This window comes from Musca vetustissima, unplaced genomic scaffold (assembly GCF_032173495.1).
Source record: "Musca vetustissima isolate MV318-11 ecotype Yass unplaced genomic scaffold, APGP_CSIRO_Mvet_v1 utg62313, whole genome shotgun sequence".
Taxonomy (NCBI): Eukaryota; Metazoa; Arthropoda; class Insecta; order Diptera; family Muscidae; genus Musca; species Musca vetustissima.
In genome coordinates this window covers 72,733-83,187 of record NW_026874564.1, presented here as the reverse complement: position 1 = coordinate 83,187, position 10,455 = coordinate 72,733, and positions in this window count along the sequence as shown.

Below are 10,455 nucleotides of genomic sequence, written 5' to 3'. Positions count from 1 at the left end.
GTGAGCATTCGTGAGAAAGAGCTTATTTTAATCATTCTCGGCACCCTGACACCAAGTCTGAAAATGTTTTACAAATAGAACGGAAAAAATCAGACATGTTAGACGAGAAACTTGGTAAAATCTATGCCAGCAATGTTGAAAGCTGTAAAAGCTAATAAGGGATATATATAGATAAGTATTAACCATCCAAAAACCGTTTCTTAAAAAAACACTTTTATCTTGGATACTATTCACTGTGAGGTTGCAATTGCTTTTGTTTAACAATCATATATTTTTTTGTATTGAATTCACATAAATATTGTTTATTTTATTGCATTAACTACACTGTGCTACAAAACAAAAAAAAAAATTATTCAGGGGTTCTAATGTACCAATTCTGTTTAGTCGGAGTCCAGGGACCATAGATTTTCAATTTGAAACGCGAATAACTTAATTACTTTATAACGGATTTATATTATTCTTTTTTTTTTCTTTCGAAGAGTTAAATTTTTCCTTTCTGAGTTACAGTGGTTGACATGTGAAAAAAGACAACATTTATTTATATTATCAAGCCGTATAAGTTTTATTATATTACGGGGAAGAAAATTAAATAAGCTTTCAAAAATGAGAAAAATCAAAAAAAAAACGGTTAAAAATGGATGTCTTATACACATTTTTGTATTGATTCTATGCATATTCTCTAAAGAAAATATGGGTCTACCTCGTTTCCTTTTTTCTGTTACAAACATAATATGAAAACGAGGAAACGAGATAGACCCATATTTCCTTAAGAGAGTACCGCTATGAGCACGCAACCAATTAGCAAAAATTGATACCTAGCCATTTTTATCTCTTTAAAAACTGGAGGCAGGTCTTCCTCCAGCTAGTTCACTTTCTTTTAGAATAGAAGGTATTGGACCATACACCATATGAACGAGATTTTCTTAAATTTTTCGTTTAGTTCAATAAAACACGAGTAAAGTTATGCGAACACTTAAAATAGCGCAATTTTGTAATTTTTTAAGCACGTAGGCGGGATTAACTCGAATTTAGACGAACTGGATACCTAACCTTCTGAGACAGAAGGACGCATAGCCTACCCATAACCGAAATTCGGCTATCTGTCTCAAAGCCCGATTCTACTCCTAGCGACAAAGGTGAAGCTAAAGTTTTGGGTGGATCCACTAGTGGTCGAATATATGGTTTCTGGATTAAGGAATGACAACTTCGACATATTCGCCGCGTCCATGGGGGGACAAGGTGAGGACCTGTATAGTAGTAGGTAAAAAGAGTTTAAATCTAATCTTTCTATCTAATTACAGCAAAGTTGACATGTGCTCAGTAAGGCTGGAGCATTCGACTGGGATTGTCACTCTGCTCTTCTTAGTCTACATGCCTTTTGAGAAACTGGATCCCCCAAACACCAGTGTACGAAAGATGCTTGACGAAATGAACAGCACCTGCACCGTCATCCTTGTATGAGACGCAAACCCTCTCCATTTCCATGGGGTAGCAGGGATACTAACAAACGAGGTGAGTCTATTTTCGATTTTATTCTATCCTATAATTTACGTATATGTAATAGGGGAAGAGATCCGATGCGATGACTCCGTCATCAGCAATTGGAGGGTATGTGATGAATGTTCCTTTTCGGATCATTTGAAGATTTTCTTCGAGGTCTCTTTTGACGGAGGTAAACAGCAGCCTTATAGGAATCCAAGGAGAACAAACTGGGAGAAATTCACGGAGCTAACGAACTCCTAGCTGACTCTTAATACAAACTTTGGAACAGCTGTAGAACTTAATGGGACAGTGGACAATCTAACGGACGTTCTTCTCAGAAGCTATAAAGAATCCTGTCCTGGGAAAAAATCTCAGCCAGTGTGGTGGAACATGGATCTTGGTGAGCTCAGGAAAGCGACATGACTGTACAACAGGGCGCATAAATCAAAACTCGATATTGACTGGAACTCCTACAGAGCTAGTTTCAACAAATACAAGAGTGAGATCAAACGCGGAAAGAAAAAGTCTTGGATAAATTTCATTAAGTCAATAGAAGGAGTCAACGACGCTGCGAGGAAAATTACTATCCAAGTGTTGATATGAAAATCTGGCAATACTGTTGAGATATCCTGAAGGTTGCATTTTCTGATATGCGATAAATGCAACACTGTATTTTTATGTTCCTCTTTTACATCCTCTACTTCCTTCTTCTCGTTATAACCTCCGTGAAATAAAGATCTCTTCTGTCTAAGATAAATTGTATCTGGGTTTTATTTTCGCCATCACAACAGGTTATGGGCCCAGAGTCTGTGAGATCAATTTATCTTAGACTGCACATTGTTGAGAAGAAAGTTTGTTTAAAAAATAATGTCGGCTTCAACGAATTTCGTGATTGAAAAGTTGCTCGGGAGAGAAAACTACACAACGTGGGCGTTCGCTGTAAAAAATCTGCTACAAACCGTCCAAGGTAGTTACCCGGCAACTGGTTTAAATCCAAAAGTGGATATGAAGGCGAAAACAAAAAACATTTTGTTGGTGCGATGTTTTAATTGTAACCGCATTGGTCACATTGCAGCGGATTGTCACAGTAAAAAACAACCAGACAAAAAGGAGAGTGGTTTTTGCACAGTGTATGTGGCCAAAGGAACCAATGACAAAGAGTGGTTCATTGATTCTGGAGCGAGTTTGCACATGTGTATGCGGAAAGAGTGGTTCAGTGATATTCGGCAATCTACTGTGAAGGAAATTTTCGTGGCCAACAAAGAGAAACTGTCTGTTGAAGGTATTGGTGACATAAAGTTCAAACTCTTTGTGAATGGGAAAAAGATGGGCATAACTTTTTACGACGTCCTTTATGTACCGAATCTGTCAGTGAACCTGCTATCAGTTAGCCAAATTATAAGCAGAGGTTATACAGTTCAGTTCCAGAATGACAAGTGTATGATAAAAAGAGGCAGAAAAGTGATAGCCACTGCCACACTTGAGAATAACATGTTTAAATTAGATGGAAACACTGAACAGAAGTGCATGGCAGCTATCACAGATCATGTTATATGGCATTCTAGAATGGGTCATCTGAATTATGCAGACATGAACAAGACCAAGGAGCTTGTAAATGGAATTCAATTTAAAATGTCGCCCAATGAGAATTGTGTTTCATGTCTTAAAGGCAAAATGTCTCGGAAGCCATATAGACCATCAAATACCCGTACATCTGATATGCTTGAGCTCATACATTCGGACCTGTGTGGCCCGATGGAGGAATCGTCGATAAATGGAGCTAAGTATTTTTTGTGTTTTCTTGATGATTATACACGTAAAGTATTTGTATATTTTTTGAAGGCAAAAACGGAGGTAGCAGCATTGTTTGAGCAGTTTAAAGCCAGAGTGGAAAATGAAACTGGCAAACGAATTAAATGTTTACGTACGGACAACGGCACTGAATATTGCAACAAACAGCTCTCAGAATTATTAAAAAGATATGGCATACAACATCAAACCACTGTACCATACAGTCCACAGCAAAACGGCGTGGCTGAAAGAGCAAATCGCACAATAGTCGAAAAAGCGCGCTGTATGTTATTTCATTCTGGTTTGCCGAAGAAGTTTTGGGCCGAGGCTGTTGCAAATGCCGTTCATGTCACTAATCGCCCCGTTTCTGCCGCTATTGCAAAAATATACCCCAAGAACTCTGGACCGGTAATAAAGTTGATTTGTCACATCTTCGAACATTTGGATGTCGAGCTATGGCGTATGTGCCGAAAGAAAAAAGACGAAAGTGGGATGCAAAATCCAAAGAATTAATCTTTACTGGCTACTGCGAAGAGACAAAAGGTTACCGTCTACTTGATCCCAATACTCTCATTCTCGTCAAAAGTCGTGATGTAATATTTTTAGAAAATGAATTCTGGCGAGATAAATTAAAGGCTGCGGAAGATAATTATTGTTTTTATAAAGAGAAACATTCAGCTGCTGTTGGTGATGGCACTGTTGATGATGGTACTGTTGGTGATGGCACTGTTGATGATGGTACTGTTGGTGATGGCACAATTAGTGATGGGACTTTTGGCGATGGCAACGTTGATGATGACGTATGGAATTACAGTGATGATTCACAAGATTTTGTCGAGTTTGATGAGACGATTACCAGTGATGATACAGATGTTCAACTGGTAAATCAACAAAATAGTGATGAAACTGTTAGACGTTCCTCACGAACACCAAAACCATTTAATATGAGTGATTATTATATGTATGCAGTGGAGGTTGGTGGTGTTGAAGATCCATTTACAATACATGATGCATTTAAAGACGTTGATGCCAAACAGTGGAAACAAGCAATGAAAAGTGAGTACCAGTCTTTAATGCAGAACAATACATGGACGTTAATGGACTTGCCGCAAGGAGTGAAGCCAATTAAAAATAAATGGGTGTTCAAAAGAAAGCGTGATGATTGTGGAAATGTGATCAAATTTAAAGCAAGATTGGTCATAAAGGGATGCTCTCAAAAGCCAGGGATTGATTTCCAGGAAATTTATTCGCCTGTGTTGCGCTACACATCTATACGCTACCTGTTGTCAATTGCAGCACAGTTTAACCTAGACATCGAACAAATGGATGCGGTTACAGCCTTTCTTCAAGGAGACTTAGATGAAGAAATATTTATGGAGCCACCGGAGGGTATTAAGGGCGATTTTAAAGGCAAGGTCTGCAAACTCAACAAGGCAATATATGGGCTTAAACAAGCAAGTCGCCAATGGAACAAAAAGTTAGACGCAGTTTTGAAAAGCTTGAATTTGCAGCAATCGGAGATGGACCCATGTATTTATTATAATATAAGTGGCACCAAAATATTTTTTATATCTGTATACGTCGATGACATATTGATTTTCTCCAATAATGATGAGTTTATGAAGGCAGTGAAGAAAGAGCTGCAGAGATCGTTGAGTATGAAAGATTTGGGTGTAGCAAAGAGTTGTGTTGGTTTACATATAACCAGAAATAGAGAGAAAGGTGAAATATATGTTGACCAGACCATGCATGCCAATGAGTTTTTACGTCGTTTTAACATGGAAGAGTGCAAGCCAATTTCCACACCGTTTGATGTAAATGTAAAATTGAAGAAACCGGAGGCTGGATCAAGAAATCCAGACAATTTACCTTACCAAGAGGCCATAGGATGTTTACTCTACTTGGTGCAAGGATCTCGACCTGACCTGGCATATTCCGTCAACTATTTGAGTAAATTTAATGATTCCTTTGATAAAACACACTGGTCAGCCGTGAAAAGAGTTTTCAGATATTTGAAAGGGACCAAAAATGCTACATTGGTTTATAAGAAAAATGATAATGGTCTTCAGATAAGCGGTTTTTGTGACGCTGATTATGCAGGGGATATATCAGATAGACGATCATGCACTGGATTTGTTTTTATGCAGCAAGGTCCAATTAGTTGGAATAGTAAGAGGCAAGCCACAGTTGCCTTATCAACTACAGAAGCTGAGTACATGCCGATGTCTGCAGCAGTGCAAGAAGCAGAATGGCTTCGGCAGTTGCAAAAACAATTTTTTGGTCATCTTTGTAAAGATACGGTGCTGTTGCACTGCGACAATAAAAGTGCTATAAATTTAGCAAATACAGAAGCTTATCATGGGCGCACTAAACATATAGACGTGCGTCATCATTTTATACGAGACAAGATCGATGATGGATATATTGTTCTTCAATACGAAACGTCAGAAAATATGGTTGCAGATTTCTTAACGAAGCCTCTAACAAAGGACAAGCATGTGAGGTGTGCCAATATGTTGGGTCTATTTTTAGTATAGCCAGCTTTTAGTGGAGGTGTTGATATGAAAATCTGGCAATACTGTTGAGATATCCTGAAGGTTGCATTTTCTGATATGCGAGAAATGCAACACTGTATTTTTATGTTCCTCTTTTACATCCTCTACTTCCTTCTTCTCGTTATAACCTCCGTGAAATAAAGATCTCTTCTGTCTAAGATAAATTGTATCTGGGTTTTATTTTCGCCATCACAACACCAAGGATCCTAAGTCCATCGGAAGTATCAAGAAGCAGGATGGAACGTGGACGGACTCTGGTTCTGAGTAGAGTTGTTCAATCTAGTTCAGTTGACTGATCGCTCTTTTTAGTTCAGCTCTCTTGACTGAACTAGTTCGGTCTTCTAGTTCAGTAGTTCAATCGTTCGCAATTAAGCTCTTTTATTCAACGGTCGTTTTACTTCGGTCATTCTTTTAATAGTTCATCGCTCTCCGATTCGTTCAGTTGATAGTTTGATTTCTTGTAAGATACTTTTGGACCTATATGACGAGGATATTAAAATGAAAAAAATAAGAAGAGTTTATGGACGTATATGGTGTGAATTTTTAAATAAATGTTTCAAAAGATTTGATGAACTTATAGGGCGTGGAATAAAAGAGGTTCCAAAGAATATGTGGACCTAAAAGGCGTGGATTTTTAAAGAAAAGTTTTAGAATAATTGAATAATACTTGCCAACAGGTATATTTTTATTAGTGTTTACTAAATGAGAGCGCTGTAATATCACATGTAAAAAAAAACTCGATTGGTTTCGCTTCCATTTAGACCAAACCGAACTATGTCAGTAAAACGCTCACATCTGAACCTGCGTGAAGTTAGCGATATCGCTAACTTTCGATAACAAAATTTTTTATCGAAATTACAGGGTGACACAGAACATCACAATTTCACATTTAACACTATTTTTATCAACAGTGCTTTCCAACAGAGATAGCGCAGAATATTATAAAATAATATTTTTTTAAAATTATTAATAAAAATGTTAACATAATTCATTAGTAATGAAAAATAATAAAAAATACGAAAATGTTGAAACATATTTTATTATAATCTAAAACTAAAGTATTACTAAATCACAAACATTTTAATCCAGTGAATCAGGAGAGATGTCCGTCTCTGGAAGCCTCCCTATACAAACCTCGAACATAGTGATGGTACCAAATGAAGGAGGGAGTCTCTACGAGTATTTTAGTATGCACCATATGTTCAGATTCAGTTTTTTGTAGAACAAAGTTGCTGAATTCCTGATTTCCAACTGGTGGTCAGGACACCAAAATGACTCTGGAAGCCTCCGTATACAAACCTCGAACAAAGTAAGGGTACCAAATGAAAGAGGGAGTCTCTGCGAGTATTTTGGTATCCACCATATGTTCTGATTCAGTTTTTTGTAGAACAAAGTTGCTGAATTTCCGATTTCCAACTGGTGGTCGGGACATCAAAATGGCTCTGGAAGCCTCCGTATACAAACCTCGAACAAAGTAAGGGTATCAAACGAAAGAGTTCAGATTCAGTTTTTTGTAGAACAAAGTTGCTGAATTTCCGATTTCCAACTGGTGGTCAGGACACCAAAATGGCTCTGGAAGCCTCCGTATACAAACCTCGAACAAAGTAAGGGTATCAAACGAAAGAGGGAGTCTCTGCGTGTATTTTGGTATGCACCATATGTTCAGATTCAGTTTTTTGTAGAACAAAGTTGCTGAATTTCCGATTTCCAACTAGTGGTCAGGACACCAAAATGGCTCTGGAAGCCTCCCTATACAAACCTCGAACAATGTAAGGGTATCAAATGAAAGAGGGAGTCTCCAAGAGTATTTTGGAATGTTCAGATTCAGTTTTTTGTAGAACAAAGTTGCTGAATTTCTGATTTCCAACTGGTGGTCAGGACAAAAAACTTGCTCTGGAAGCCTCCCTATTCAAACCTCGAACATAGTGATGGTAACAAATGAAAGAGGTCAGAAATTTTCAAAATGTAAAATAATATACATTACTTTGCACTTTTTGCCATATAACACAATTCACCCATGCATGTTAAAGGGGGAAACTTTCATTAAAATTTAAAAACTGAATATTAGCAAATTAAATTTATGAAAAAAATTGGAATCATATGTCAGCATGGGACTACCTTGCGGAATTATGCCATGGATTTAGCATAACTTAAATCACTTTGTAAACATAATAAAATTAATTTTAAAATTAAATCACATTTTAATGCTTAGGTTTAAACTACAATTCAAATGGAAAGAGAATTGCAATATTTTTGCGATGGAAGCCATGGCCCAAATATGAGGCAATTCAGGTGGTGATTTCATATTAACAAGTAATAAGTAGGGGAGAGGGGGGCACCTCTGAACACTTTTTTCTTTGAAGCCTCATAAAATTTTTTATGTTATAATTTTTGGTTTCTTATAAGTTTTAACTAAGAGGTACATATGTAACCTTCAAAATGAATATACATATGACATACTTTAAGCTTGATATACATATTTTATTACTGTTTTAATGGACGAAGTCAAAGTGTTCAAAGCTGCCCCCAGGGGGACACCTTTAAACACAGCTCGATATTTTTGAACGGCATGGTTTTTTACAGAGTTTATGTTCAAATATATATGTATTGTATTCATATATATCAGAAATATATTAATTTATTAAAAAATATATACAAAAATATTCGATAAAAATTTATTGAAACATAAAATGACATAAAATCAAAAATTTATATGGTGCAAAATACATCTAATTTCGTAATCTTATTATCCCATTTGAAATTTTTGAGAAATGGAAGCCAAAAGTCAAAAACTCCGTTTTTTACTGGAGTTTACTGGGTATGTTCAAAGGTGTCCCACCTGTGGTATTTTACGGAAATTTATAATAACTTTTTTGTAGTAAATATATATGAAAGAAAATATATTAGATATGTTTGAAATGATTGTTGGAATGCAAAAAAATTGTTTATCGAAAGAAAACTATCACTGAATTCTTCCTGCGCCCTTACAATCAAAAAATGAAAAGTTTACAATTGCAGTGCGAAAACATAGTCACTCATGTAAATTTTGTCGACCACTGAAAAAGCTAGCCAAAATGGCATACGCAGATAAAGAACAAGATTGGCACATAAACAATTTTGGTTGCGGGTCGGGAAAATTTTAAATCGAGATTTTATGAGAGCTGTTCAAAGGTGCCCCCTCTCCCCTTTATTTTTTACCCCATTTAATATTAATTTTGTGTATTTTAGGAAAATTTTTAATCTTTTAAAACTATATCGATGCCTTTGCCGAAGCTAACTTAGTTCATTTTTTAATTCAATATATTTAAAAAATGTTGAAAAATTGCCTTAGTTTTTAAAAGATACAAAGGGAAGACTTAAGCATAAAATAGTATGTACATTAGAACAATTTAGATCTACTGCATTTACTACATCTAGTACAGTGTAAATGTAGTATTAGGCATGAATTTACCCCCTGTAGACCTTATTAATAGTCCATGCTTGTTGTGTGTCTATACGTGCATGCTTGTCGTTTTTATTTCAATCAACGACGCTTGTATGAGCGACACAACGAAATGAACAGTGAATTTTTGTGCAAATGGTCATGATCCAAGTACAGGCGTTGTTTCGGGGAGATCATGATGACAAGGAATTTCATACCATCGAGTCCACCACAAACTAAGTTAAAAAATAAGTAAGATCTTCACCGATTGGCTTTATCCTAGTTCATACACTCACAGAAAATATCCCAAATTTTGAAATCGATTGGATTATTAGTTTTTGAGTTATCGTGTCCGCCATCAAAAATAAGGACTTTTCTTTGATCCCAAACAAAAACAACAAACAATTTTTGTAATTTATTTTTCTTCCTTTTTAAATCTTTAAATATATACACCTTAGTCTGTTTTTACACGGTAGATTGGTTCCAGCAGAAACCGTGTAAAAAAGGGAATTCCCCTAAATTAGTGGAGGGGATATCTTTTCTTGGGGGACGTACCTGGTTACCCGGTTATTTGACCCGGATGTTCGGGTACCTGGTTATATCGGGTTCAACGGATCCTGTTAATATAAAATGGGTATCACCACTCAATTGAAAGGTATTTTTATAACCTTTAAAATGATACCCATTTTATATTAACAGGATCCGTTGAACCCGATATAACCAGGTACCCGAACATCCGGGTCAAATAACCGGGTAACCAGGTACGTCCCCCAAGAAAAAAATATATCCCCATAGTTAGGGTAAAAATACCTAGCTCTGGAAAAAATTTCAGAAAAATCTGATCGTTTTTACTAAATTAGAGTTGTTCAAATTTTTTATTTTTAAGATTTTAAATTGGCTGGTAAATGAATAACAATGCTTGTTAATGTTTGTAACTTTACACATACACCTAAACAACAATTTTTACTGGTCAAAGCAAATGTGAATATCACTAATTTAGGGGAATTCCCTTTTTTACACGGTTTCTTATGGAACCAATCTACCGTGTAAAACAGACTTAGGTGTATATATTTGAAGATTTAAAAATGAAGAAAAATAAATTACAAAAATTGTTTGTTGTTTTTGATTGTGATCAAAGAAAAGTCCTTATTTTTGATGGCGGACACGATAACTCAAAAACTAATAATCCAATCGATTTCAAAATTT